The sequence below is a fragment of the Mus musculus genome, chromosome 4 (genome assembly GCF_000001635.26).
Source record: "Mus musculus strain C57BL/6J chromosome 4, GRCm38.p6 C57BL/6J".
Lineage (NCBI taxonomy): Eukaryota > Metazoa > Chordata > Mammalia > Rodentia > Muridae > Mus > Mus musculus.
In genome coordinates this window covers 136,023,540-136,029,905 of record NC_000070.6, presented here as the reverse complement: position 1 = coordinate 136,029,905, position 6,366 = coordinate 136,023,540, and the positions used below count along the sequence as shown (strand labels likewise).

The following is a 6,366-nucleotide window of genomic DNA, read 5'->3' as shown; positions in this document are numbered from 1 at the left end:
TCTCTCTTTAGGGCATTTTATGAATTAGTGACCGATGAGGCAGGGTGCAGCCCACTGTGAGTGGCACCAATTGGCAGGGGGTCCTGGATTCTGTAAGAAAGCAGGCTGAGCAAGCCAGTCAGCAACATTCCTCCATGGCTTCTGCATCAGCTCCTGCCTTCAGGTCCCTGCTCTGTGTGAGTTCCTGTCCTGACTTCCCTCAGTGATGGACTAGGATGTGGGAGCGTAAACCTTCTCTCTCTCTTGCTGAATGGTTGCAGGCACAAGGTGCAGGGATAGAAAACGAAAACCAAAAATTAAAAAAAGCCCTTTCCTCTTCTCCAGCTTGTTTTTGGTCATGGTGTTTCATCACAGCAATAGTAACCCTGACTAAGAAGAGGGTCCTGACTTCTGTTTTATCACTCACGACTGGTTTGTTTTTTACTTTTTAGTTTTGTTTTTGTTTTTCTGAGACAGGGTTTCTCTGTGTAGCCCTGGCTGTCCTGGAATTCAGACTGTAGACCAGGCTGGCCTGGAACTCAGAGACTCAGCTGGCTCTACCTCCTGAGTGCTGGGATTTAAGGGGTACATCACCACTGCTAGGCCTTTCAAGGGGTTCTTCAACTATTTTGTGATATTTGGAATTCTCCTAAGAGCTTGTGGTTTCACTGCAAAAGAAATCATCTATGTTGAAATGCTATCAAAAATTATTGCCAAATATTAATTGCACAAAGGAGTTTGATTATGACAAAATAGATACAATTATAATTTGCTTGTTTTCTTATGCTTACTTTATATCCGTAAGTGTTTTGCCTGCACGTATGTCTGTACACCATTTGGATGCCTGGGACACGCAGAAGCCAGACAAAGGCATGGAATTTCCTGGGAGTGGAGTTACAGATGGTGGTGAGCCACTGTGTGGATGCTGAGAATTAAACTCAGGTCCTCTAAGAAGAGCAGCCAGTGCTCTTAACTGCTGAGTCATCTCTTCCAGGAAATCTATTTTTAAAGCTATATGTCTGATGTGATCGTTATCTTTCTTACATATTAAGCTACTGCAGAAGCTCTAATAACTAGTAAACTTTTCCGTTGATCCAGGCCTGGGATGTAGCTCAGTGGCAAGGGAGCTAACCTAGCTTCAGAGACGGTCTAGGTTCAAACCGGAAAAACACAGGCAAACAAGCAAAATCTCCTGCCTCATAAATTCTCTTCCATCTACAGGGCTTGCCCAATGTATCATTGATTTGATAGCAGCGTATTCTTCAGCCACGACACCAGCACTCTGATGAGAGAACTGTGAGGTATTTTTTTCTCTGGCCTAGCCCATTAGCAGCATGAAGCGCAGCTGCTTTGTCCTCATGGCAGCTCTGTCCTCTTTTCTGTCCTCTTCCTTCTTTCTCTTTCAGACCCTGGCCAAACGCCCAACGCGCGCTGTCCCTGGCGCTCTGGTTTCTCTGCACCATCCAGCTCCTTCTGCCACGCCACTGCGCTTCGTTGCAGGGCACGCGGACTTTCTTCGACCTTAATTCAAAAAATGGAGAGCCAGGCCTTCTTCGCCCGTGTTCACCATCTCCCACCTCCAGACACGTACAGCTTGCCTGCCCTGCTGTTTTCTTCGCGGCATTTAATAAAGTTGCCCTCAAACTTAAAACAAGAACAAAATATAGGAGGAAGTAGAAGAGGAAGTGGCTGGTGGCAACGGTTCTCGCAGGTGAAGTCTCTGCTTCCAGGGGCAGTGGAGCTTTCGATGGGCAATGCTGGATATCTGGTTAGCAATGACAGAGAAATTGTCCTAACAGGAAGCTGAAACAGTGCCACAGGGCACAGTGGGCCTCTCTCCGGAGTCAGTCAGTCAGGATGGGAAATTCTTTCAAAGTGAAATGGGAAGCCTTGTTCCCAGCCAGAGGTCTGGGCTTCAGCTACTGCACTCCACGCACTCCTGTCACCTGATCCGGCCTTAGTTTATTTTCTCTGTGTGTAACATAAAGGACAGAGATACCCACCCAAGGTTGCTCTTGAAGGGAGCAACATTTAAAGTGCCACCTCTGCTAACTGAGATGAGTCTTACATTTGGGTTTTGTTGTGTTACCTGGCTGGCCTCTGTCACTCCAGGTCTGAGGGGCGCTTATTGAGGGGAGAGGATTCTGACCACACACTTGTCCCAGATACCATATGCCTGTCTCAGGCAACTCAGCAACCTGGAATGGAATCCGTTTGGACGTGTGCAAGTCTCTGCCTCTTGGGAACAAAGTAACTTCTCTAGAGAGAAAGTTCCTTGAGGGCTGTAGGCGGTCATGCTGGCTTGAACACACATGTTCTGCATGGTTGGTTTGCATCATGCTCAGATGACCTGCCTTGCCTTCAAGGTAGAACTCAGCCTCACAACGCTGTACTTAGTATCTGGAAGTGTTTGTGGGAGTCCCATCAAGTCAATTATGGGGCATTTAGAGCAGGGTTGGTGGTACTCTGGAACATTTGTTTTGTCCTTGCTATCCCTCCTACTGTCATTCAAGGTCATCCAGTCTTCCTGTATCTGCTATTCTCCTGCCTGAACTGATCCTCCACTCACTCAAGTATCCTACTTGGCCTCCAGGCAGACCTAGGCTTCCTTCTTTGTGCAGACTCACTCACTCACTCACAAGTTGGCAATTTTTTCCCATTGGCCATCAAGTACTTGGGAAACCCTCTACTACTGATCTACAGCTCCAGGCCTCTCACATCTCCTAGATCAGCAGAGGAGAGAAGGTTTATAGCTTGAACCTGCTCTTCATCCCAAATAGCATTTCAGGCAACAGGAAGCAAAATAGCTTAAGTACAAAGAACCCGAGTTTAGTACACCCTATGTTGGGGGCTTGGAATCAGCCCAGAAACTACTCGGACACTGATCTCAGGCAAATAGGGATGGTTTACTGAAAGCCACACCCCAAGAGAGATCTATCAGGGCCATGGTCCAGACAAGCTGGATATGACACTGTGTTAAGATCCTTACAGGGGCACAAGCCCCTTCCGCTCCACTGGAGCCCCGGGCTACCTTGCCAGCGGAGTCTCGCCCAACACCCCCAAGGGCCCACACAGGACTCCCCACGGGATCCTAAGACCTCTGTGCTTTGTTAACTTGTTTGCATAACCAAAGCCATGAAGCTGTTATTATTCTGATAAAGTGATGTAAATTTTGAGACACAATCTACAATATCAGGTGTGACTACAAAAAAAAAAAAAAAAAAAAAAAAAAAAAAAAAAGATCCTTACAGGGCTTTTAAGCCTAAAATCCACAAGCATCTGTGTCAAGTTATTCCACCAATCAGGATTTTAAGAGAGGAGATTTCCTTAGGAGCAGACCTTTGCTGTACACTTATCCTGTTCCCATTGATTGGGGTATGCAGCTGTGGCAGGGAACTTGCCTTGGCTAACATTCATGTCTTAACTTGCCAACCAGGATGTCAGTTACACATGTGCATCTCTCTTTCTGCCAAGTAAGATGTCAAGGACAGTATTGGGAACTTAAACTTTACTTGACCCCCTACTTAAAATGGAAGTCTTATTCCTAATGGCCTTTTTTTTTTTTTTAAAGAGAAGATTTATATGTTTGTTTATTTTATACATGTGAGTACTCTGTCACTCTCTCCAGACACATCAGAAGAGAGAAACTGATCCCACTACAGATGGTTGTGAGCCACCATGGGGTTGCCGGGAATTGAACTCAGGACCTCTGGAAGAGCAGTCAGTGCTCCCAATGGCTTCTTATATTGACCTGGGTGTCTCTCTCAAGTTGGAGTCCATCATGGGAGCAGCTTATATAGGCAACAACCATAAAAGCTCATAATAGGTGCAGGAAGTACTGCTGGGTGGTTGGTTCGGATCCAAGCTTATTGTGGCTAACTATACAAAGCAGTTCTAAATAACTTGTATTGAGAATGGTTTCCAAGAACACCAAAGCACAGAACATCCTAGTGACAACATGTGAGGAAGTTTTTTGTTTGTTTGTTTTTGTTTTTTGTTTTTTGGGTTTTTTTTTGTTTGTTGTTATTGTTGTTATTTCAAGACAGGGTTTTTCTGTATAGCCCTGGCTGTCCTTATGACATTAGTAACAGAACAAAAAGGAAGGCTAGAGAGGTAACAGTTACCTAGGCCTTCTCACTATGTAATCTCAGGAGGCAGAGGCAGGAGGATAACTGAAAATAAGTGGTCAGTGTATGCTCCATGATGAATTTCAGGATAGCCAGGGCTACATAGGACACAGTGTCTCAAAAAACAAAACAACAACAAAACAAAAAAACAAAACAAAACAAAAAAATGTGCTAGAGAGATGGCACAGTGGTTAAGAGCACTGACTGCTCTTTCACAGGGCCTGAGTTCAATTTCCAGCAACCATGTGTGGTGGCTCACAACCATTGGTGATGGGATCTGACGCCCTCTTCTGGTATGTCTGAAGGCAGCTATAATTGTACTCATATACATAAAATAAATAAATCTTTGAAAAAAAAATCCAAACAAGCCAAAAAGAGCCAAGGTATTTGTATTAGTCAGAGTTCTCTATAGTCACAGAGCTTATGGTAATGTCTCTCTCTATTGAGGGAATTTATTGTGATGACTTACAGTCTGTAGTCCAACTACCCCAACAATGGTCAGCTCTGAATGGGAAGTCCAAGGATCTCGTAGTTGCTCAGTCCACGAGGCTAGTTGTTTTAGCTCGTCTTCTGTAGAAGTAGATTCTAAAAGATGTGCCAGCAAGTAAATGCAAGCAGGCCAAGAAGAGTGAATCTTCCTTCTTCCAATGTCCTTATGTAGGTCTCCAGCAGAAGGTTTGGTTCAGATTAAAGGTGTATTCTACCATGCCTGGATCTGGGACTTGTTTTGTCACAGGCTGACCTTAAACACAGAGATCTCCTTGCCTTAGTCTCCTGGGATTAGAGGTGTATAGTACCTTCCTTGGGCCTAAGCTTTTCATAGCTACTATGCCTCAAGATCTCCATTCCAAGATCCAGGTCAGAAACTTGTGTCTTCCAGCCTCAAGATCCAGATCACCGGTGAGCTCTCCAATTCTGGATCGTAGTTCATTCCAGATATAGTCAAGTTGAGAGCCATTACATTTCATGAACCTTTTGTGCGTGTGTTTGTTTGTTGCTGTTGTTTGTTTCATTTTGTTGAGACAGGGTCTTTCTGTGTAGCTCTGGCTGCTCTGAAACTTGCTCTGTAATCCAGACTGGCCCCTGCCACATGAGTGCTGGGATTAAAATCATCACTCAGTTTTCCATTTGGTTTTTTCCTTTACCAAATTGAAGGTCCTTCTTTTACCTTCCCAAGTCTTGGGATGCTGAGAGGGATGCCCCATCCTTAAGATTCTTCAGGACATGCTGGGAGGGAGAGATGAACGGCATAGCACAGAGCTGTGCCACCAGGAAGACACACTCAGCCAGCCTCAGTCTGCTTCTGCCAGACATTCCCTGCAAGCAGGTTGACCTGCTGAGCCATCCCTGTGACCATCAACTTAGCCATCGAGCATCTATCAGCTACAGAGCACAGAGACACTCTCTGAGCTCAAAGAATGAAAAGACAACCAAAATAAGCAAGATAAATAGCTAAAGGAAGCTTGCAGGCTACTACTGGATACAATGTATATAAATGCAGGACATTTGAAAGTACTCAGTTATTTTGTTATTCTTTGTGTAAGGAAAGGAGATGGCAGTCAGGACTTCCTACAAGCTAAGCAAACATTGTATCAGTGAGCCAAAGCTTCTATCTGTCTGTCTGTCTATCTATCTATCTATCTATCTATCTATCTATCTATCTATCTATCTATCTATCCATCTATTTGAGACAGGGTCTTTTTATGTAGTCCTGGCTGTCCTGGAACTCCTTATGTTGACTAGACTGATCTCAAACTCAGAGATCTGCCTGACTCTACCTTCTGAATGCTGGGATTAAATGCTGGTGCACCACAGCTTCAGAGTAGCTTTGAGGTGTGGGGGAAGGTGTAATCCCTAAGTATATATCCACTCGTGAAACACTGAGAGATGTAGTCAGTTTAGAAACCTGAACCTGTGAGGAGAACTGTGGCCACAGTTAAGCAAAACAAACATGTTCAACTGGAGGACTTTGTATGCTGTTTTCCAGGAGAAGAGAATTCAGTATTCCTTCTTAACTAGACAGTTTGTCTTCTTCCTTCCTCTCTCTCTTTCTTTCTTTCTTTCTTTCTTTCTTTCTTTCTTTCTTTCTTTCTTCCTTCCTTCCTTCCTTTCTTTCTTTCTTCCTTTCTTTCTTTCCGACACAGGGTTTCTCTGTATAGCCCTGGCTGTCCTGGAATTCACTCTGTAGACCAGGCTGGCCTCGAACTCAGAAATCTGCCTGCCTCTGCCTCCCGAGTGTTGGGATTACAGGCGTGCACCA

The 6,366-nt window shown here is 44.7% G+C and overlaps 1 long non-coding RNA gene across 1 annotated transcript; it reads left to right on the top strand.

The window, feature by feature from the left end:
• The first annotated feature begins 1,021 nt into the window (after nt 1-1,021).
• Nucleotides 1,022-1,630, top strand: LOC115489947 (uncharacterized). The gene is made up of 2 exons (NR_168717.1): nt 1,022-1,280; nt 1,386-1,630. It is a non-coding gene; the product is annotated as an uncharacterized LOC115489947 (long non-coding RNA).
• Nucleotides 1,631-6,366: the final 4,736 nt, after the last annotated feature.